This window comes from Apteryx mantelli, chromosome 7, assembly GCF_036417845.1.
Source record: "Apteryx mantelli isolate bAptMan1 chromosome 7, bAptMan1.hap1, whole genome shotgun sequence".
NCBI classification, from domain to species: Eukaryota; Metazoa; Chordata; class Aves; order Apterygiformes; family Apterygidae; genus Apteryx; species Apteryx mantelli.
Genome location: NC_089984.1, coordinates 4,566,367 through 4,590,655, shown reverse-complemented (window position 1 = coordinate 4,590,655; position 24,289 = coordinate 4,566,367). Strand labels below are relative to the sequence as shown.

At 43.8% G+C, this 24,289-nt stretch overlaps 1 protein-coding gene and 1 long non-coding RNA gene across 2 annotated transcripts in view; both read left to right on the top strand.

The window, feature by feature from the left end:
- The window catches only part of LOC106493075 (uncharacterized), a 185,321-nt gene extending 166,983 nt beyond the window's left edge, over nt 1-18,338 (top strand). Inside the window, exon 5 of the long non-coding RNA XR_010884683.1 lies at nt 18,315-18,338. This is a non-coding gene — a long non-coding RNA (uncharacterized lncRNA). The remainder of the gene's footprint in view (nt 1-18,314) is intronic.
- Nucleotides 18,339-18,380: 42 nt separating this feature from the next.
- LOC106485155 (protocadherin-15-like) overlaps nt 18,381-24,289 on the top strand; it is a 335,439-nt gene continuing 329,530 nt past the window's right edge. The window contains exon 1 of the mRNA XM_067299667.1: nt 18,381-18,428. The gene's annotated coding sequence lies outside the window, so the exon portion shown is untranslated. The remainder of the gene's footprint in view (nt 18,429-24,289) is intronic.

The following is a 24,289-nucleotide window of genomic DNA, read 5'->3' as shown; positions in this document are numbered from 1 at the left end:
AACACTTCCTCTTCGCTTTTTTTGTGCCGAATAAAAGTTAGCTACCTGTAGTGATAGCAAATGTTGCAGAGGTACTTACCCTTGTGTGAAAGAAGAAAGTTTAAAATAGGGTGCCAGTATTACCAAGACAACTTCTCCGTGGGGAACAGCAGAAAAAAGCCCTGTCAAAGCCACATCATGTTCTAGAATGGGAACAGGCACTTAATAGAAAAAAAAGGCATTTGATTACCTATAACAGCTCAAAATAACAGCTGACGTAACGCAGGTTCTGCTGCAGTCAAAGTTATGTGGGGACCTTCAGTGCAATGTCATACTCCAGCGCTTATGATTCTACTAACTCACCTTTGGTTGAAATTTTTCCTTACTTACCTTAACGCAAAAGTGAATTTGGGTGCAGAGGTTGGTTTTTTTTTTTTTTTTTTTGAATTACCCAAGTAGTTTATTAGTTTATATTCTTGGTATAAATAAATGCCTCTATGCAAAAATAGTTGAACTCTAACACGTTGCTTCTTAGCGAAGAAAGTGCTTGTATATCACTTGTAGTTGTGAGAGCTTTTTTATTGTTTTTAAAGAAATGAAAATATTTCTTCCCTCGCCCTAACAAAAAGTGTATCAATATCCAGAAATGAGGGCTCCAATCCTGAAGAGACCTATGTCCATACTTAACCATACAAATTATGGGGCTCCTTATTTGCATTGGGCTGCACTCAGAAAGCTCTTAATTTTCGAAGAGTATTGTGATTTAAAAATGGTAATGTGTAGTCATACGCGCTGTAAATCTTGTAAATACAACTTGCATAAATCATAAAGTGAAGTGCTATTCTCTCTTGAAGATGCTGCTTTGGTATAGGTTTACAGAATGTTCTCACATGGAAAATTTGACTTGGATACCAGTGGCTCTATCTGACAATTAAATAGAGCTCTATGATCCAAAAAGATGTGTCATTTTTAGCTAAAAGGGCAAGAGGTATGAAACAGGCTTTAAGATGTTGACTTTGCATCCAAATTATGTTTTGCTTGTGAATGTATAATGATAGAGCATTTGTTTCTAGATAATTATATTTTGACAGAATGCAAACAAAGTTTCAATTTTTCTTCGTTAGCTGCTGTCTCATTATATGAAGATTGGTAACAATCTGATATTCAGTTACAGTTATTAATAAGAATGCAAACTAATTCAAGTGCTTCACGTTTTGAGTTTATCAAATATGATTTGTCATTATTCTTAATCTCCTATCAGACACAGCATGTAATAGATGAGCAGCACAGCAGGAGATTCACGGGTTTGTCTGTGTTCTTTTGTAGCTGAGCTCGTTTTACTGTTCTGCGTTTGATGTTGACCTGCTGATATCATAGACAGTATAGATATAACCAAGTCTAGAAAGCACTTTCTTCAGATAAATTCCTCTCTTGTGGTTGAGAACTGCACGTTGCAGCACAGTAGGGAATTAAAATGATTGCCATCGTGCCGGCCCGGGCTAACCCACTTCCAAGATTTCACTAGATTTTGGGGGGCATATACTCAGATTGGCTGAGTGGGAGGTTCTGGGCACCGTAAGCCTTCCCAACATCCTTGTCTTCCTATACACATGCCTTAACAAGTAAAATTCCTGGTTTCTGCAGCACAGGAAGATGGTTTTCAGCCTTGAGTCACGTTCTGTTCAGGGCTTAGCCTGTTTCTGGGTTGTTCCTTACCCTCTCCGTTAATTTTTTAGTTGGAGAGAAAGGAGGTGGGACAGGAGGTTTCAGGGATCAGCTGCAGGGATGAAGCTAGCATCCAAGTGCCTCCTTTCTTTGCACCGTTCAAGTGGCAAGATCAGATCTCAGGCAGTGAAGAGTCTGGACACCGCCAAACCCTGAAGGGATACACCTAGGATTGCTCAGTGCTGTGTTTTTTGTTTTTCTTTTGTTTGTTTTTGTTTATGTTTTATCGGAATATTTTTGAATATTTTGGTTGAAATTAGTCTTCGAAAGTGTTATAATGTAGCTTAGTTGTGAACATCCTGGACAGGGCAGAACTCAGAGTCTAGCAGTCCCTCTGGGTTTCCTGCTGAACTGTTTCTGTTTCTGAAACTTGCAGAGCAGCTGCCTGCTGATGACTTCTTATGCGTACAGAGATTTGAGGGGGACAGCACAGCAGTTCTGCAAGTAAATTTGTAGAAGTCATTTCATACATAGGGTGACGTGAGAGAAAGCAAAAAAATGGGCAAGTGGATGGTCGTCACAGGTTCTTTCATGTTATTATCTCATCTGAGAGGACCTGACAAGGATGTTTCTAAACTCCTGTTACTCTCTGTTAGGACAACCTGTGTAATGGTTGTAGTTATGGGGGTTGCAGTCAGAAAAGTGCTAAAGCATAAGGAGAAACTGAATGTCTTTGCTAGGCTCAGCATATAGCCGGAGACGAATTTATCTTAACTGTAGTAGGGGCTGTTCCAGCAAAACACGGACATTGCTTCCTGCTGTGCTCTTTATCTGGGACTGCTTTGTCCAGCTCGGAAATAGTTAGGAATAAAAAGTAAGAATGGGGAGGAGAGCAATGCATGGACAGGAATGGAAGAGCAGGGTGGAGAGGTGTCCACGAAAGATTTTATACCGGTATGGTAATCGTCTCTGTCTTTTCTGTATAAAGAAAAAAGTTCCCAGGCTGCCTCCTGTGCTATCTGAAATCTTTTGCCTTAATTCCTGTAAGACCTGAATCAACATAAAAATGAATTTGGGGAATACTTAAAGGTATTCTTAATCTAATCTTTGTTCTTTTCAATATACTTTAAAGATATTTCCATTAACTTTCACGATACTGCACAATGTCCCTTCTTCTGAGAGTGACTTGACCCTTGCCCAAAGTCTATCACGTCATAACACATTAACATAGAAATGATTCCAAGAGGTGAAGTGAAAGCATTAAGTGGTTACAATCTTCCTTCCTCAGTTGGATAAGAAAAGTGAAGAAAAATATTTTATATGCACTTCTGTGTTTTTTTTCTCCTGCGTGAAACGTGTCCAAACAATCAAAAATTTTCAACGGAAAATAAATACCAGCTATGCAGAACGTTTTAAAAAGCAAATAGTGCTGGCAACATCAGGAAAGAATAAGAAAATTTGCAAGTTGAGTGTCCTGTGATGTGCCATTGGCGGCGTGGCGGAGCCAGAATGCCTGTATCCTCTTTGCTTAGCTTAGCTCAAGTCACTCCGCGTCCGCCACGGGCACGATAAGCTCATGGGCACTAGAAAGGTCATTTGCTGTCCACTTACTTTGGGTGGAGGCCTCAGCGTGGTAAAAGGTGGCAAGGCTGCCGTTGTATTGAACTCGTGGAACTCTCTTGGAAGCTCTTGGGGAGAAAAGGATGGGGAGGGGAGGGAAGAGACTGGGGTAGGTAAAGGAATAGGGAAAGGATGGAAAGAGAGAAAAGGAGAGCTCAGGCTTCTCTCCAGATCTCCAGATGGACCCTGCTGCCAGTGGTACCCATAGGCTTTGGGAGCAAACCTTCATCTAGAGACATCAAGGAGGGGAATACTCTGCTGAATTTAGGGAAAATCCTCAAGTAGTGGTGAAGAATGAAAGAACGATCTGGATTTTCTCTCTCTGGCCATTTTTTAGGAAGAATATGAGGAGTTATAATGCTCAGCATTGCCTGGCAAGCAGTTGCATATTGACAGCAGAAAAACAGAGGGAGGAACTGAAATTTGTAGGTTTGTTACTGATAACCGCTACCAACGTGATCATTGGGTTAATGGAGGCCAACACACGTGGCCTTCATGGCAGGCGCTCTGAGAACTAATTCATGGTCTGAGACTGGTCGCTTTAGTTTCTCTCTTCTGATACTTCTGGTGCTGTTGGTAGTAACGAATGGGCTATTCTGGTTTTCTATAGAAGGTTATTTAGGAGGAGGCGGAATGCTTTTCTCTAGCGGCAGGGTTTAGGACCCAGGAGAATATAAGGATTTCCTTCTCTAATCTGCGGGAATTAGCCTTGAGCGCCGAGGAGCTAACATGCAGTTGACTTGCAGCCCTCAGTTAAGTTGCATGTATATGGTATATAGGACTACAGCATTAAAGCTCTTCTTGTTTGAAGGGGAATTCATAGGAGGATCCACCCAGAAGCGTCAATGCCTGAACTGAGGTTGCTGTTGTTCCCTGCGGGAAAATTAATCCAGGTTGGAGAGCAAAAAGTATTTATTTATTTATTTATTTATTGGTAGTAATTACTGATCGGGGCTATGTATGCAGTGAACTGTGAAAACAAGAATAACATAAAAATTCTTTGTGTAGTAGCTTACCGAAAGTAAATTCACTGGATCTTTTACTGTGTAATACTATGCTGTGTAGCCTGTTGTCTAATAGTGCACTGTGATGTTCAAATAAGATTGTAAAGCAGTGTGCAAAGAGAACCTTTCCTGATGCAAAAATTTTAGCCGAGTGAGTGGTATATAAAGAATAAATATGTAGAAGAATGTATTTGAAAAATAAATTTTCCGGCAGTGAAAAGCAGATGATTAACTAAATGCTTCGAGTATGGCATTTGGAAATAGTGAGCAGAGTATGGGAGAAGACACCAGAGGGATAAATAAATGTGCCAGAAGCTCTAATGGGATTTGTTTGGGGGTTTTTTTTTGTTAATGTTGAAGAAATTAGCCGGGGAAATCCCAGATAATATTACAGGTTTTCAAAAATTGCTAGCTAAGGAGATGTAGGATCTTTTACGAAACCTAATATTTAGATATAAAATACCCCTTTGTACTACAGAGGGCGTTTTGTTTTCCGTTACGCTTTTCTCTATTTATTGCTCAAGGATGAGCAAGTGTTGTAAGCGTTTCCTTGTTTCCCCTGCCACCCGCCGTCAGCCCACCTAGCGAGAAGAAAGCAGACCGCAGCCCTGAGCAAGCTGCTTGGAGTGGGGCAGGAATGAACCGGGCTCCGTCTGTAACTCAGCAACTCGCATCCTCGTAGCGGTGGCAGCGAGCAGAAATCAGGCCGTCGGCGGGCGTGAAGCTCCCGGTTTCAGGCTTTGATGCTGGCGAGCAAGTGGATGTTAGGGTGGATGGTCACTGTTGTGTTTCCAAGGAGAGCTCTTCAGAAAGGTACCTTTCACAGCCTTTAAATACAGAAATAGAAAAGAGAGAATTGCAATCATAATTCTTATTTGTTTTTTGACTATGGTTTCAGTAATTTCGCTCCTTCTTGTGCTTTAAGTGCTTGGATGTTTTTTGGTGTCCTGGACTTTGGTAGGCTTAAGATGCTCAAAAGCAATGTTTCCAAGCTTGGAGAGGACTGACCAGCAAGAGCTGTTCAATTCTTACACCTCCAAGTAAAATGTGCACATTTACTAGGCAATATTATATAGGTACATGCATATATATACATGTATACATATATAATACATATTTTGGCTGTAGTTGCTGCATTCCTCTGCCCCTTTCAAATAATAAGCGAATTTTAACAACCCACCTGAAACTTCTAACTAGAACTGGAAAAGGTCTTGAGTGTAGAGGAGTCGGGTGCCCTCACATCTCCCTTTTGCTCCTCAGTCCCCAGAGCCTAATCCAAATCCTGCGTGAGCAGCCAGGCTGGTTACAACGTGCGTGAGGAAGCGCTGGTGACCAGGATGGTCCCTATATAGAAGAGTTTGGGGCAAAAAGATAGTCCTAAAAATGCATGGCTGAGTCCTGATCCGCAGGCTACGGGGCTGTTAGCTCCTAGTCTGCCTTTGTAGCCCAGGAAAACCTGCTCGGCTGGCAGGGGTTCAGCAGGAGCAGCGTATCTGCCGGAATAGTTAATATCCTGGTGCTAAGAGCATTTCTCTGCAAACCAGAAGTTGTGCGTTCTTGCTTTTCTTCTGGGCCTGAAGGACTTTGGTGAATGATAGCTCTCCCATCGCTTCTTTGGCTGAGTTTTCAAAGCGAGCCACAGGTCTCTGTGAAGGGCTCAATCCGATTAGGGACGCGGGAGGCAATGTATAGGAAAGCCTATACGTCTGGGCCCTTATTCTCTGGATTTCCTTTGGCTTAAGGTGGAAAATGTGAATTTGCTCAATCATGACAGGACTAAATTCAGAGTCTGCACAGAGGTAGAGCTCAATGTTTCAGAAATTTTAAAGTCAAAGCGTAGAAGCACCTGTGGCCTTTAGACAGCCTTAAAGTTTTATGTGCAAGACAAGGATTTCAATTATAAGGTTTTCATTTAGGCATTGCAAATGCCACCTATTTCCCTGAAATCTCATTCCGATTCTGGCCTGCCAGCTTGGCCGCGCTCTGATGTGTCGCACTGGGGGGGTCTTCCCTGTGCTCTACCCAAGCAAGTGTCGCATCTCCTGAGAAAGCGTCTCACCTACACCAGGCTGTACGCACACCCACGTTGGCCAACGCCCCGTCTACGCGAAGCCCTTGCCTGCTTTAGCAGAGTCCTTCCCCAATGATGTTGTGAAGGTCTTCTGAGGACCTGCGCCGAAAGGGCTCCGTGAACCTCAACTGCAATTTCCTTGACGTGTCAAGGTGGGATTGTGCTCAAAATGTTGCCTTTGCAGGAAGAATCGCAGGTTACGTAGTCCTTAGCTGTGCTGTCTTTTAGAGGAGAAGTTACTGTGCTGCTTCCATGTGCTTAAACCTGCCGGGTCTTTAAATAGCTGTCCTTGGCCAGCTTTTCTCACTCAGTTAATCCTAGCCCAGATGAACCGGCACGGAGAGAGAATGTTTATGGCAGTCTTCACAGCTGCATATGGAATATCTCGGATTGTTTGCATATAGTTAATGCTGTGGATTCATAATTTGGTGCTCTATAGAGAGTCTTAGATACATTTTCTGAAAGGAGCTATATAAATGCAGATACAGTTGGCTTTATGATTTTCCTGAGAAACAGATATTTTTTAATAAAGCACTGGAGTACAGAATAGCCATTTCCTCTGATTTTCATTCACATAATATTTATAGAACTACACAGCAAATGAGCTGTTGAAAGGGGAGAGAAATTAATGCTGTGAATGAACTTGCCTTGAGAGGAATTTGCGATAAAATTATGAATCTAGCAAACTTTAATAAACCAATTACTGCTCCTCCTGGACTTGTGAATATGAAAGCTCAATGGGATTTGATTTAATCCCTCCCTGTGAACAGATGGGCAGAGTGCAGGTCTCTGCAGAATACGTTCCAGTGTTCCCAATTCCTTCCAGAGTGCCCTGTAATCCTGTTTCTTTACACCTTGCCTGTTGGCAACAAAAATAACGGGAGGGGAAAAAAAAAACATGAGCAGAATCAGTGAGGATATGTGTCTCTGTGACATGCCTCTGTGCAAATCCTGTTTAGTTTTTACCGCCTGGTGCTTAAAATCTCTTCCCATGGAGTTGGTCACAAAGAAGGATTGGGGTTTTTTTGACTGCCCGGTGGCGCATTGTAATGGGCCTACTAATATTACTGTAGTTAAAGTCTGTCAGCATTTTATTATAAACAGGAGGCATTTGCAGGGATTTATAACTCAGCTGAATCTTTTACTTCAAGCTCAAACCAACTAAATTGAAAATACAAGAACTAAGCCAGGAGCAATTTTTAATTCCCCCCCCCCCCCCCCCCCAAAAGTCAGTTTAGTCACAGTTTTGAGTTGCCGTCTACATTTTTTGCCTTCTGGAGCAGCAAACTTTCTTCATTTCAGGAAGATGGTAAAAATGTTGCATCAGGTTATAGATAAAATGCTTCTGTGTTTTGTCTAGTGTAATCACAACAGCCTCCCTGAGCTGCCGTCTTGTGAAACATATGGACATCTGTACCGTGGAAAGCTGCGAGTAGCTTCACTTGCCTCAACTAAACTGCTCAAAAACTTAAACTCATGAGTATTTTAAACTGTTTTGTATGGTTATGGTCTTGCTTTTAACTGGAAGTACACGTGTTGGTATCTTTAGGACTCGATCCAACGACACTTCTTTCTTTTCCTAGGTTGTAGCTACTATTTCCCAAATTGTATCTAGTAACTACTCAGGTCAGTAATGACAGAAATTACTGCTTGCATATATAATATGAGTATATAACTTAAAGATAATGTTAGGAATTACAGAAAATTTGGGTTGCAGGGTACCTCAGGAGGTCTCTAGTCCAACCTCCTGCTCAAAGCCGGGCCAGCTCCAGGGTCAAACCAGGTTGCTCTGGGCTTTATCTGGTTGGGTCCTGAAAACCTCCAAGGACAGAGACCCCACAACCTCTCTGGGCATCCTGCTCCACTCCCTGCCTGTCCTCATGGGGAAAATGTTATTCCTTATACCCAGTCTGAACCTCTTGTGTTCCAACTTATGCCTGCTGTCTCTCCTCCTCCCACCACACACCACTGTGAAGAGCCTGGCTCCACCTTCTCAATGACCTTCCTGTAGGTATTGGGGGGCTGCTGTTAGGTCCCCCCAAAGCCATCTCCTCTTCAGACTGAACATGCCCAGCTCCCTCAGCCTCTCCTCACAGGGCAAGTGCTCCAGTCCTGACCATCTTGGTGGCCTCTGCTGAACTGGCTCCAGTTTGTCCATGTCCTTTCTGTACTGGAAAAACTAGACCCAGTATCTCGATGTGGTCTGATGCGTGTTGAGTAGAGGGGGACAATCCCTTCCCTCCATCTCCTGGCTGTGCCAGTTCACACAGCCCAGGACGCTGCTGGCCCTGTTCCTGCTGGGGCACACTGCTGACTCCTGTTCAGCTCACTGCCTACTGAGACCCCCAGGGCCTACTCCAGGGTTTTATCCATCTAGTTGTCTACCCAACCAGATCATAACATCCTAAATTGGATACAAGGATGTTGTGGGAGACAGTGTTGAGAGCCTTGCTAAAGTCACGGTACCTGACATCGCTCTCTCCCCTCGTCCACAAATCCGGTCATTTTATCCCAGAAGGCAATCAGGCTGGTCAAACATGATCTATCTTTGGTGAGTCAGTGCTGACTGTTCCCAATCACCTTCTTCTAATGCCCAGAAATGTGTTCCGAGAGAACTCACTCCATGTCTTCTAATGAACTTAAGGTCATATAAGATATTTAGGATAGTTAGAAGAAGGAAAGTAACTTTATAAAAATAACTATCTTAAAAAGCTAAACTGAAGCACTTGTTAGGTTATGGACAGGCATTATATCCACATTTAAGTGTGAATAGAAGCAAAGCTGTAGAACAGTAGTGTACTGCCAGAAGATCGGTCATCCCGTGGACAGCGGTGAATTAAACTTGCTTTCCGAAGACAAGTACACCCTATTGGAAATGATAGGTGATGGGTGGCGGTCCGTGAGGAACAAACAAGCATAGGGCTCTAATGGATGGGACCTTAGGTCCTGTTTTTTTTTCTTTTTCCAAAGCAGAATTTATTTCCCAGACAGCTTATCCCTGAGTGCAAACAGAACATACTTCTGTGTAAGACAACAGTGTGTTTTTATCTTCTCCATGCTACTTCTCCGTTATCACTCATGCTGTGTGAATACGTTTCAAGAAGACTTTGGCATGCTGACCAGTGGATTACAGGAAAATCCTCTAAAAATGATGACCCTGGGCTTGTTTTGAGTATCTTCATCGACGATATATATGGCCCTCCAGAAGGTAAAGAAATTAATGAGCACCTTTTCAGTCGACCGTCATTACTTCTGCCAGATTTTCACACTTCCAAAATAACTTGCCTATGAAAAGCGCTTAAGTATTGCAGACCATAAGGTGACTTAGGAACTCTTGATAACGTTCCAAGAAAATTTGAAACGAAGAACAATAGCACTGTCGTAGTGCATTAAATATTTAATATAGGCGTCCATGCTGAAGCAACAGTTCTTTCCTGTCCTTCTGTGGCGGTTCCTCTTCAATATTCCTTTCAGCCTATAGGACTTCTTCTGGTGTTGGGGAAAGCAAAATCCTGCCTTGAACATCTTGTACTGTGATTTAAGGGGAGCTGTTCTTAGTGTCTTGAGAACATGACCAATGTTACAGAAGTGTGTGTTCCAGGTTTGTACTATAGACAGGTATCACAGAGGGAAAGGGAAAGGTAATTAATAGATATTAAAAGAAAATAAGTGTATATACCTACGCTAGGGAAAAAGTAATTACCATGTAATTTATTACCTATAAAATTTTTCAATTCTGATTGCCCTTCTTATTTATGTATATGAATTCTAAATGATTTTAAAAAGCTTTCAGTGTATAGGTATCAGTAGTAATCTTGGCCTTATAGGACAAAGAAAATGCTTATCCTGATGCATCTCATTTATAAAGTTTTCTGAGCTTCTTTTGAAGGAAATTAAGATCTTAAGTTTTGTCGGGTAATATCTTTTAGCAGGGTTTTTGTGTGAGAACTGATACGATTTGGCAGTTTTGCAAGACGATTCTGTGTTTTCTTTTAAAGAGCTGATGAAAACTTTTAGTCCCTGCAGAGGTTTTCAAATAGCTGATGCGCTATATTATTATTTCATAGAGGTTACTTCGCCGTATAAATCTGTTTTGCTGTGAGTTCTGATTTAGTCTCTCCCCGTACCCTGGGAAAAAATACTTTCAATTTGAACATCTGGCCCTTGTTTTGTAATAGGGACGCCCCGAACCTCTTAAGTTATTTCACTTTGGCCGTAAGAGCCTTCTGGCAGATCCCAGCCCCTGTCTGCAGGCTCATCGCATGCGGGAGGCGCCCGTCCCTGGCCACCAGAGTCCCAAGCCTGGCTTTGCGGCGTATCCCTGTCGCAGCCCCTTCTGCGATTACAAGCGTCTCGCAAGTCGCTCAGCTGGGAGTTGCAGCTGCTCGCCTTGACTCGCAGCCAGCCGCCGCCGCTGCTGAAAGGTGAGCGCAGAGCCGGGGGGGTCTCGCTGGACGCGTTGCGCACGCGAGCTCTGGAAAGGGGCCCCGCTCTTGGCGGCGTCCCGCTTCGTGCGGAGCGTTCGGCTTCTCATCAACTTGAGCGGGTTTCCGCGCCCGCCCCGGCCATTCGCACTGGAAGTCCGGGCGCGCTCTTGGCAAAGCGCAGCTTTACCGACGCTTTGAACGAAGGCGAGGGAGAGAACGAGCGATTGCTCTTCCGACCTCGCTGTCCCTTCCCCGTTGCACCGCCGGCAGCGGGCGGCTGCCTTCGGGCTGCCGCCGGCTCAACGGGCAGCAGCAGCAGCGCCGAGCGGGGCGGTGGCGGGATCCCCCCGCTGCTGCGGGCGCAGGGGCAGGGGCGGCGCCGCCCCGCCGCCGCGGTGAGAGGCGCCCGCGGGAGGGGGGGGGGGTGTCACTGCTTGGCGCAGGAGCCGGCTGCCTCTGCTGCCGGGCGGCAGTGGGGGCTACGGGAGCTCTCGGCTGGGCGGAAGGTCCTTCCCCCCCCCCCCCCCCCCCGAACCTGAGGTCCCGCGCGTCGGCGCGGTTTCCCCGCGGCGTTTGGTGTTCAGCGGTTCGTCCTGGAAACTAATGTGCGTTGCAAAGGATGGGTTTCGCAGCCGCGCTTATCGTCCGCCGAGGTACCTGTTCTCGTGCTAACCAAGTAACTTTCTCTCTTTCTTTTTCTTTTTTTTTTGCTATTTTATTGCTTTTTTTTTTCTTTTTGCAGTTGGGGCTTAGTAAACTTGCACGTGGCTCGTACATGGCTAATTTGCTGATATGTCTTTAAACTCCGCACGGTATTAACTGTTCTGTTTGTACTTTCTGTTCCCCTTTCCTTCATCTCATTTTTCATACCACAGTCAACACCAGTGGCTTTAATTTAAAAAAAAGGGGGGGGGGACAGATTTTTTGGGTTATACCTAGATTATCCTTCCTATTTAACCCTTCTTACTGCCTAGCATTTTTTTTTCTGTATTCTTTGTGTGCTGCTAAAGTAATATCAAATAGCCAAGGTAATTACTTTTCTTGGGGTTCTGCGTTTTCCTTGCAGTCTTCATTGCAACATGACTGTCGATCTAAGGGCAATCCTTTAGTTTGAGAAACCGGTGAGTTTGATGGATTATGGCGTCCTATTTAATACAGGAAATTATAAATAGGTTTACGGTGCTTTAGATATCATTTCAGGACAAAATGGATGAATGTATGTATAAATATATATACCAGAACGAAGCCTATATTGCAAGTGCTGTGTTATTACAAGGGAACAACATGGTCCAGTGTAAGGTTAACTCTAGGTCCACATCTCCTTGCTTCTTTTGAAGTCAGCTCATTGCTGGAGCTGGTAAGCTAATAGCGTAGAGGATAGAATAAATAATTAACCACGTGTTATTAACATTAACGCGTTGTGGACTTTTACAGGACTGAGTCCGGCCTTAGAGAGTTTGAGAGTTTGTCCGTGTAGCCTGAGTTGCCGCTGCCTGAACGCAGCTGTCGCTTTGGGGTTCCTCTTGCTGGGGAGGCTGAAGGCTGGTTGGCGAGGGGTTACTCGATGCATTTTATCTCTCCGCGTTAGTGCTCGGGTTTCGGGAACGTAATCCACATGGCTCTGCGGCCGCAGCCCTGTGAAATAAGAGTGCAGTTTAATGAGGGCGCCGTTCCGCTTAGCGACGAAGCGCTGCTCTCACAGCTGCTGTAAGGAGCCGCCGAGGCGAGGATGTTCGCCCCGGCTGCTGCCTTTCCCACCTTACCCTTGGATGGTGAGTACGCGGGCTGGAAAGCAGTTTGGGAGCTGGCTCCCTTCTTTATGGTTACCTCCTTGTGCTAAATCACCGCTTGGAATAATTGTAGTGTCACCTCGTGTCATATTTGCTCAGGTGTAATAGCTTTGCCAGAAAGGCAGTCGCCTGTAAAATTGTGGTTCAAAGTTTTTAATGTTCCTCGGAAAGGTGGGGAGGCTTATTGGAGAGGGCTTTTTTTTTAAGCTTTTTTCTTGGTATGAGCTTATTGATTTGCCGGTGTATAGGATTCTCTGATGATAACATCTCCGCTGGGAATCCTAGCCAGTCCTTTATGCTGAACAGATAGTTGCTCACGGCTACTTTTAAATGGCAATATGAATGCAACGGAAGCTGGTCAGCTTAAAAACCAGGTGAAGTGGCTGTAGCTGGTGGCTTTATTCTGCAGCTAGATTGTTGCAAGGGTTAAAGGAGTTAAGTGAGAGTTGATGCCTTGTGCGCTGCAGGCTTTGGTTTGAGATGTCAAGTTTTAAGTTTCGCCATTCATGCTTTTTCAAAATGTGTATTTTTATCACAATTTTTCATCCATTATCTACAAGCAGTAACTTAAAAAAAAAAAAAAAGGACATGTGAAAGCCATTTGGGTAATTTAATATTGATATTAAACTGTGTCGGGGCTGAGATGTGGTAACGCTGACATTTGTAGCCATTTTTGACACAGTTTGATCCAAGTTCAGTATTGAAAAAATGTATTAGGAGCTCAAGGTGGAAAAGGACCATCCATGTCTCCACCTGTGATTCTTGCTACTGCCGCCTTAATATGAGACCATCTTCATCATGCTTACTGAGGCCCATCACAAAAGCGAATGTATGACTAGCTTTTCTTCTCCTGTCCCCGGTACTCCCATAGAAATCAGGAGTTGCAACCATCTGCTGATTCCCCGAATAAATACAGTCTTGACGATTTGTTGTGCCAAGATGGTCCTTTGCTTAACAAACTTTCCTTTCTTTCCAGGGCCCTTGCTGTCCTTTTGAGTACCTTTCCTCTCAGATTCATCTTTCTTTTAATGAGGGCGATCAAAATTGTACGTGGCATTCATTTTTTTTACAGTTCACCAGTATTTTTTCCAGAGATACCATTGCTTTTGCGTTTTAATGGGAATGTGTCTGTTCTGGATCCCAGGGTCACGTTTGCCTTTTTGCACCTGAATCACAGTCAAGGTTCATACTTAGGTTGTGATTAACCCGAACTCCCTGGGCCGCCGTCTCTGGGGTTTTAACTGGGGAGTGCCCAGCATATCGGGAAACTTTCTTTTTATTATTATTATTATTATTATTATTATTTTAGTCTACAGTACACGCCCTTGATAGGGTATTACTGAATTTTGCCATTTCTGTTACTCCAGCTCTTCAGAGCATCTAGTTATTTCTGTGTAATTTCTAAGTCCTCTCTTCCAACATCCGTATCCCTGCTGTATTAAGCGCCCTCAGCCTATCCCTGATATTTGTGATGGAGTTATTAAGGCGAATGTTTAATAAGATCAAGACTGCCTCTTAGGAACCTCTACTGCTCCCTGACGTTTTCGGGACTTCTGCCGCGGGCTCCCCTTGAAGCAGATGCTCGCCCGTCTCCAAACGCCCGTGCTAGACGCAGCTTAACGAACGGTTCCCCACGTGACGCAGCGCCGAGCACTTTGCTAAACTCCAGGTTAATGGGATCTACAGCATTTGGGGAATGTTATGTGATGAGGTAATCCCTTAGGTTAGTCCGTCGCAGGCTACCTTTGGTTAAACCCCTCCTGAATTTGGGCAGGTTTTGCAGTGCCTTCCTGCCTTGAAAAAGAAATTTGAACAGAATAAAACTTGGTCTGCCTGCTGCAGAAGTAGGGCTTGTAGAAAGGCCTGCAGAAAATTATTCCCTTCCTTTTCTTTAAATACGAGTAGTTTATTTCCTACTCTTTAATTGTATGCTATCATCCCTGTTTTAAAAAAAAACGTCTCAGCAATGTTCAGTTTTGTGTGCCGTTTGTTTCAGAGCTGTGGGTTTGACTGTTTAACGTCGCCTAAAGGTTTCATTTCGCTTTATGATGATTCCCACTTCTGTACCCTTGTGTATCATACCAGAGTCAACATCAACGCCCATACCAAAAATAAGGTTGAACGTGTTTTGGTACCTAGATTATCCTTTACCATTAACCCTTCTCGCTGTGTGGCAACTCAATTAGTTGTTTTCCTGATCCTTACCTACTTATAGCACCAAAAAAGCTTTATAAAGATATCAAAAGCAGCAAAATACTGTGTTTGGACTTGGGACTTCCTCAGCTTGTCTTATAGCAATTCTCTCTCTCTCTCGTTTTCCTTCTTGACCTCTCAGTTGTGTATATTGTTAGGCTTTTTTGCTTTCCTTTTTTTTCCCCCCGATTCCTTATGTTTTCCTTTATAGCCTTCTAATACAGAGGTAGTTATTAGAGGTGTGCATTCATCCAGAAAAAATCATGAGTTTCTTTCTTCCTGAAAGTCTTTCTCTTCTCTTTTCTTCCTTGCAATACCAAAGGGTTTGATACCTAATTTGATGATTTCCAGATCTCCTTCATATTCAGATAACTGAGCTCCTCAGTTCAGTTGCTTTGTCCAGTTAATTCCCTTAATTTCTTTTTTTTTCCCCCAAACAAATGCTGATAACCTGTAATTACAAATCTGTTTTCTTTTGTTCTTCCATTTTATTTAATCATTCAAAGCAAGTTTACCTTCTGTGAGTGAACTCTCTCAAAAGCAAGTATAAATTAACCTCATTTCTTAAGGATATGAAGGTTATCCACTGAATCCATCACATACGAGAGTATACAAATTACATTGCTCTTAGTATTCTTTACTCTTTGTATCTGGAAAATTCTCCGATAGTCACCGTGTTTCTAGTAGTACTTACTCCTCTAAGAACGCGACAGCAGTCTACATGTTGCTCCAAGGGTTTTATGACATTACCACAGTCAAATGCAATTTGACTAGATTGTTGCTGCCTGGAGTGATTTTGGTCAAAACCAGTATCGAAGTTTAACATATGGTGCTCTTCTGGCTTTATATCATTCTCAAATAGCAAATCCTTTAGTGACTATCTTCGCCAGTCATGGCTGGAGAAATAATAAGGTCGGGTTAGCTGGTTGCACCGGCGGTGCCTCTGTTTTGGCCCCCAGGCTCCCAGCATTTGCGTGCAAACCGTTATTTTCTCCTGGCAGATCTTTGCTCCCAAAAGAAGCAGGCACAGTTAATGGAAGAACTGTCTACAAAGAGGCATGGTAACAACACCAGCGTTTCAGCCCCGCCATTAACTGGGCCTGCTGTGTTCTTACCTTGTAACAAGCTCCATAGCTCAAGGGCAGCTGCATCCAGAAAGCAACTTTGGAAGTTGCTAGCTGTATCCTGCCTGCGCAGAAGCCTGCCCCATAACGCGTGCCTTCAACGGCTGCTGATGCTCTTGTCTGTGTCTGCGGAGAAGGTATTTTAGATTTCTTTGTCTTTCCCCCAACATATGCTGATCCACGACCTGGATACACAGCAGGTGCATTTGCAGTTCTGGTGAGGTGACGACAGCAAGCTAGCAGACATAATCAGATCTGAAGCTTGTTCCTTGTGCTAATTCAGAACCTGATCTGAAGTCCCTTGAAGACACTATCCTGATGTTCAAATCTTTGTTTCGGTGCTCTCAGGTGGCACGGTTTTACATCCACACTGCTGTTGTGCTTGCAGCTAATTGAGTGCATCTCTCAATCTCTCTCGCTCTCTCTAAAATTATATATGTATATTTGTGTGTGTGTATGTGTATGGCAACTACTGTAAAATCTTCAGGTTATTGGTGTATGTATTGCTGTGTCCGTGTGTCTGTGTTCCAGTCCTCGTTTTGGTGGTGCCCCGTTCATTTTAATGCAAGTTCCGCTCAGCTGAATAGACCTTCTCTTCCCCGAGCCGGAGCCATCAGCTAAATTGCCAGCAAGATCATGCACGGATAGATATTAACTGTTGGTTTAACAAAGAAATATCTGCAAGGTTTCAATGCTAAAATCCAGAACGAAATCCAGGCTTTCAGGAATAAAACCTTTGTATCACAATATGCAGAAGGAATTTTAAGCTCTATTACCGCACTAAATGTCTCTAAGGTTTTATGGCAGTTTTTAATATCATATACCTTCTGTAAGGTGATATTCTGCTATGACTTTTTTCCTAAAATTGTTTGCACATTTGAATATCACTGATGCTTTAGCTTTGAAGCTGCTATGAAGCTTGTAGTGTAAGCTGAATCTACTTTCAATGCGACTTTTGAGTTGCTAAAACACCTTTTGCATTTCCAAAAAATTACAGTTGCTTGGTAGTATTCCTTTTCTTCCCAAAATACCAACACCCATTAGATTACAAATCAGATAAATATTCTTGTTATTTTCAAGCACTCTGCGCTGTTTTACATTAAATGAATGAGGGAAGAGTAGGGCAGAATTGTGACAATCAAACCCTGCATCAGGATTTTGAGATGTAATTTCTGATGATTCACTGGGACAAGTATGGTTTGTGACAGTTTACCTCTGAACATACCCAGGTCAGGATGTTTCTAGGTTGTGAAAGGAGAAGTTAGGTTCCTTGAATGACAGTTCCTGATCTAGATATAGTCCCTAGACTGTGTCCATCTGCAGCAGCCCAGCTCTGTTCTGGTAGAAGAGTCTGCATTTGTGTGTGTGTGTGTGTGTGTGTGTGTGGAGATATTTAAAACCTAAGTGGATACGGGCCTCAGCAACCTGCTGTAGTTGACCTTGCTCTGAGCAGAGGAGTAGGACTGGGTGATCTCCAGGGGTCCCTTCCAACCTCAGCTATTCTGTGAGTCTATCAAATGCTCGGCACTGGGTTGCATTGGGTTGCACTGTGCATGGGCTGAACTGAGCGTGGAGTATTCTGTTGAAGACGGGCTAAGGAGCAATCCGTGTTAACAGAAGAGTAAAGCAGATGCAATTTCTTTTTATCGTGAAATTCCCTAAAAGACTAGAAAGACTTTTAAAGCCAGGTTTTATTGGAATATAAACTGGAACATTTGGCTTTGTAAATAAAGCTTAAGTAACTATGTAAGAATGGGGGTGAGGGGGGGAATAAAGGGGTTTGTATGCAACTCTCCTCCTGCCCTTGTGTCCAGACTTATTTTCAATCCATTCAGTGGCTTTCTAGGCTGTAGCAAACTCAGGTCCCCTCTGGACCCAAGGAAGGTACTCTATCCTTAAAAATGAAGGTCTGGCTTGTCTGCGCACTGCTTTCCTTTCAGCAGGTTCCCAGGTTCCCAGCTTCAGCAGATTCCTGGCTTCCTACTGTGCCTCTCGTCCTACTCTGCCGTCCAAAGCCACCTTCTCCCCCTGGCTCACCTGCTCCCCCAGGCAAGGAGCAATCACCCTCACCCGCTGGAGGGCGTCACCTCAAACAGTTTCCCTTTCTGATAGCAACTCTACAGACCAGACCAGGAACAGCCAAATTAAACAGATGCTGCTTGTCCCAACAGGTCAGAAGCTGAAAATAGGATACAGAGCTGGTCTTGGTCCATAAATATACAGCCTTGATTCATAAATAATTGATACTTATTTTAATGTGGTGATGTAGTTTCACACTGCCTCCTGCCCATAACAGTTCTGTAATGGGCTTCCAACAAACTTGGTGCTTTAGGGACTCAATTCTATAAGTTACCTGCTCCACCTACTGAGAATTTGCATTAATGATATTGTGAATTGAGAATAACGCTGTATCCCCCACTACTTTTGTGTCTTACGTTCAGGTTTCTGCATGCTTTGGTGTGTCCTGACCAGGAAGCGTAGTGCTACACCTTTGGAATCGTTGCCAACCAGATCAGCTCACCACACTACGTTGGCCTAAATTCTTTCAAAATCAGGTAGAAAACTGTTTAGGGTTGTTCTTGCTGAGTAAACAGCATGCTGGATGGCTTATCATTCCTGGTTTGTGGTCACAAAACCAGCTGGATTACTGTATACCTGACATACTTAGGAAGCCATGAGCATCATGGGGATAAGCTGTGTAGAATCCTCTCCTGGTTTCCATATTTATGAACCAAATGCATAGTGAAGTGGCCACCAAGCTCTGTTGCAAGAGGATGCATAACTACCGCAGTAAACCAGGAACTATGGCAGAGTTGACTCTTCTGGGTCTGGAGTAGAGCTACTAGACCTCCCGCACCATGTTGACTTGATTCATCCTTGCCAGCATATCTGTGCATGGGTCCAGAAGATTTGTCTGCCCTGACCAAGTCTAAGAGCTTCTACTTGCCCAAATGGTGAGCGTTGCAAGTCAGATGCTCTGTGTAATGTACTTCACACTACAGTGTGTGAGGCAGTATGCCAATGAAGGGATGGGATTGCTGGCATCAACAACACTTTTTCAGCTCTAGTGGAGTTTTTGCTAGCTTGGCAAAAACTGCCCTGTGGAGCTTGGTGGAAGTGAGATATAAATGTCTTGGTCTACCTCTGGAACCTTAGAGCCCCATTTAACTCCTACTGTCACGACCACATCAACCCCGTGCAGCGTCCAATTTGATTTCTAAATAGCTAAGATGGGCGTTGGTTTTGCCTCTGCAAGTGAGTTTTAATGCTACACACACCGCTTGAAACGTAGCCAAAAGTCTAGTATACTCACTTGACCTAAGCATACCTGCAAACGAGCAGAGAAAATGTGCTTTCTCTGTTAACCTTGACTCCTGTTATTTCTTGCAATACGGTTCTGAATTACCCGAATGTTGAACAGGTTGTGGAACAGACCATTGGCAGTGCTTTCCGTGGAGGCGGGGAGCAGGGGAAGAAATTCCGGCTCTATAATTTAAAATTTAATAGCTTAAATTCTCGCAGGTGTCCCAGCATCAGCTGGAAAGTGGAATCCACATTGCAATTTATGAGCCGTGGTAGGCTACCGTTATTACTACACGTGCTTCGGCTGATGAGTTGCACACTAGGCATAGCTGAAGGCTGGTGCTCTTGTTTACAGAGCTGTCCAGAGGAAAGCTGATCGACTGACCTTTGTTTGCCTAGCATTGTTTTGGGCCTCAGTTCAACTTCAGAGACTTGAGAGTGCAGCATGAACAATCCTGCAGGTGGACCCATTGCTTATCTTTTGGTATAATGTCTGTCTTTTGCATTGAGCTATGTCAATATGAGTAGGTAAAACACGTCCATGTGGTATTCCTTGGAGATGTGTCTCTGTTCAGATAGTTAAAATGGAGTTGTATTTTTTTGTCCATGTTCTTGTTCTTCCCTTGTCCTGGCATTGCTGCTTTTATATCCTTGGTCTTGCTGCTCTTTTCCCACCCACAACATCAAAGCTGAGTTTTGCTCCCTTCATCCTACATGAAGCTGCTCTGTTGTTATTAGCAGGCAGTGTGTAGGCCTACCGTGAAGTATGTTATACAGCCAGATAGAGTAGCGCCGCATTAACCTGAAGTGGTGGCTGCGTGGATTTTTTGTTGTTTTAAGACCACTCTCAGCTGAGATTTACACAACGGGGTCACTGAGGCTCTCTGCAAATGTAAATTTTGTTGTCTAGCCTGTTTCTCGAATAGTTATCACAGCCACTGTTAAGCCTGAATTTTCCTCCAGTTCAGCGTCTAGGCCGTGTCATGAGAAGAGTTGCAGGCCTCCACAAGAGTCACCTCGCGCTGCAGTGGGAGCTGGGTCAGCTATGGCTATTTCCAGGCACTACCACATGTGTAAGCAGGCAGTAATGGGGCCTCAGAGGGGCATGCTTGCTTTCAGGTGAACCCTGCCAGGTCCAGTCCCTGGTGCTCTTCCTCCTCTCTGCTAGGCTGGAAATGAGGACAAGTCCTCACATTCCTCTCTCCCCATGTTTTTTTCTTGGAAGGCTTATGACTTTGACTTTCTATCAACAAATACGCAAGCTGACAACAAAGATGGTGTTAGTTTGGGATCTGCCGTGTCTGTTGCTACTCCTTAGACTGAGATATACTTGGAGCGGCCTGTTCTCCCCATTTTAGACGTTGCCACCAATTCAAAGAGCTATTCTCCCTGATAGGGATAGTCACTGTCTCTAGAGTAGGTGGTCTTAGTGGGCGTTGCATCCCAGGCATATGTCATCCACCTCCATCTGTGTCCCTCTTGAGCAGCACCAGTATCTCCCTTAAATCTGGGTTTGGGCTTCAGTAGTCTTGCTGAGAGGGGCTAGGCTGTTCCCCTCTGGATTGATCACAGTGGCTCCTTGATATGGGATGACCGTGAGGATCTTCAGCCCCGAAGAGCAAGCCTGCGTGGCCCAGGCTATGTCACCACAAGCCCTGACTTGGCCATACAGCTTTTAGCAGAGCCGAAGGGGACTGTCTCTGCCTTTGGCTGCCTTCCGAAGCCCTCGAGACAGTCATGGAGAGCACAGACCTTACCCTGAAGGTCACTGAGTGCTTCCTGAGGGCTGGGTAGTGCCAGAGTCTCTGCCAGGGCTTGTGCAGATGTCTAGATTGGGAAGCTGGGGTGGTGAAGCTCTAGCATCGTTGGTAGCATAAGCAAGCGCCTAATGCTTGCTTTGCGTGGCTGGAAATGGCTCTCGGAGTGAGGAATCAGACTGTTGGTTTCTGTCTTAAGCCAAAACTTTACATACAGCCCCTGAAAAATGTGACTTACACCTGAGCAGACTCTCGCAAGAATACGGAATTAGTTGGTAGTAGCAGTGCCGACGTAGTCTTCGGTTTCTAACTCAAGAACATCCAGGCTGCCGGTAGATATTTGCAGAAAATAAGACAACTGTGAGTGCCCGATGGGGGGGAGAAAAAGAAAGGTTTGTGTATTTACTGTCTCCCCACACAACCTATGTGCTTGTTATGAAATGAACTGATGAGCGATATTGCTTCTCCCACCGTCATTAGGATGCAAGTGTTCTCTGAATGTGCCAGATGTTTAGCTTTCATTATCTGGAAGTTTCTTTCATTTCCAGCCCTAGTGAAAGGGAAGCTTGAGCACGTCCAGCAGAATTATAAACAGTTTCCTGTACGCGCTGAGACAGCAGCATACTTAATGAACTGTGTCCGTCTACGAGTAAGTCCAGCTAATGAATGCTTTCCCTGTTGTTTTAGAGAGGCGGCTGAGTGACGCTTCTCTGATTCTGGATCACTGAATCCGTATGGAAGCGCAAATTGCTTGTCCGAGAGCAGCCTCCCTTTATTTTAATATTTGGAGGGGAAGTTTATGCTGTACCCTATATTTTATAGTTGGATTTCTGTGGAAGTTATTCAGGGTGTCCTCGTACTCAAAGCTGGCTAAGAGCATGTCCTCTGAGCTATCAGGAGAACAAAAAATAGTGTCTTCACTACAATGTTTTTGTATTAACTCTGGAGAAATCCAATGAAGATTTTTTTCAAAGCAGTATAATACCATTTCCAGTAACATTAAAAAAAAAAAAAAAGAAAGAAATTTAAGGCGTTGATTTGTGTAGGAGGAGAAGTTTCTGACCAATAGGTTGTGTCCAGCTAGTTAAGACGTGCACAATGCACACTGGTCTCAGTAATCTCTCTTAGCTGCCTGTTAATATAGCTAGGCAATAGCTGTTGCCTACAAGAATATTCCCCCGGTACGTTGTGCTGTTTGGACTGCTTTGGGATACATGTGTATCTTTTTATTTCTAAGAAGTTAATAAGAGTTTTTGGAGCATTGAAATGCACTTGGATACGCAGACTATCGCTGCACTGAGTGGAATGGGTTCGTTCTCTTCAGCAGTAAAAGAAGAGAGAATTTGTTTGCCCGGTCTGCCCTGAAAATACATATTTTTCACCAGGCCAGTTGGATTGTGTTTTTTTGTTGTTTTTTTTTCTCTACACTTCTTTTGCACTTAATGCTTGCCATGGCTGATCTGAATGTGATCTTCACTGCAGCTCAAGGGTGATTCATTAGTTTTTCTGATGTTTGGGTCTGAGAAGCCACTGAAGAGCAGAGCCGATGGCCTCGAGGTCCACAAAACAAACTGCATCTTGTAATAGCCGAAACTTTAGGGCTATCCTCTGATTATTATTCAGAATGATACTCATTCACGCTGGAGGTGCTGAAGATGTGGCTAAGGCCTCTTGCTGGTGCTAGAAACAAGATTGTTATGTGTGATCCTAGTTAGTCACAGAAGCTTAGTGGAAGAGATCATCTGAGATTTCATGTTAGCTGAAGAGAGACTATTTCAACAGGAGGAGGTGATGGCACCTCAGATGATCTTGGAAAGCATTTTCCCCTATTTTGTCAGCATTGCTTGTGTCTATGCTTTGTTTTAGGTAGCTCCTCTTCATTCAAGAGGTGGGAAGTATTCTGATAGTTTTGTGGTAGCTGCACAGCCGAGATGTGTAGGGAGCTACCATCGTGATGTTGGCATCTCCGCCTGTGATTTCTTGCTGTGTTCTCGTACAATAGCGACGGGAACTGGAAGCCGGCAGATCCATCTTTTGGCCTCTCCCGAAGCAAACCTTGTTAGGGAGGATCGCTATCCCCGTTCTTTACACTTCTAGGAAAGAATGGTAGGAACAGTTGCAGCGCTGCACCACCTCCCCCTGAAGGGAAAAAACAATACCTTGGCATATAATGCCTCAAGAAATGGTAAGACCTGCAGAAGTACGAACACAGAAATCCTCCCTGTGCTTGTCTTGCAAGTGAGAGGTCCTGGAACTGTTGCGCGGGTCCACATCGGCTCCACAGCATCTCGGGCTGCCATCGTTAGACAATATGACGTTTATTGCAGCCCAGTGGTTTTTCATAATTTTGATCAGGTTGGACATGAAACAGTGGATTAATGAAGATCACTTAAGGTCCACAGGTGACATTGCAAGTATTGGACCTACATATTTCAAGTATTGGACCTACCTGCATTTTCCATGGACTTGATGTGCTTTTTCCATGGATTTGGTGGGTTTTTTAGATGGTCCTTAGTTTCTATTAGCTGTGACCTCAGCTGCTTTTTGGCCAGGAAGATGCAACAAGAGAAATGGATGTGGTTTTTGTTTTTGTTTTGTTTTGTTTTTTAACGTGTTTTCTTGAAGAACAGAGCTCCATGAGGATTTGAATTGAACAAAAGTAGGAGAAGGACAGTAGGTGCAAAAGGAATGGGAAGAACGTGCAAAGATCAATCTCTTTGGAGGAGGAGGATGATACATAGGACGATGAAAGGGGAAGAGAAATCAAAACTTGTGAATAAACGGAAGAGCAGGCTGGGATGGATGATTGCTTTCATTCCTCTGCAAGAATATTTTCAGGGGGGCTGAGAGCATTCGGTTCTGTGCAGCTGCTGGAAGCTTGAAGGGTGTTTCGCTTAATTTAAATGATTTTTTTGTTTCATAATTTGATTTGAAAATGACAGAAAAGCCATAGAGTTCACACTCCATTATAGAGCAATACAATCTCCTTTTTATGCAGTTTCTTTGAATGTATTGACTGTGTTAATATGAGAAGTGGAAAAGAAATTCAATGCTTAGTTTCTAATATGCATAATACGTGCTTATGGATTTACTCTTGTCTGTGGATAGCTAAAAGACCATTTTTTATGCATGAACAGATTTGAAATCCATCTATGCTATTGACCCAAATGAGACCATTTTCTTGAGTACTCTAGTGACATCTAGGTATTACAGTTAAAATATTAGGTATAGCTTTTCAGAAATAGTGAAACTTTGGTAAAATATGAATAAATATACATACATTTTCCTTTATGTATACACCGGCTGAAATAGGTAAGAAGCTACACAAAATACTTGGGTTCCTTCATGACATGAAG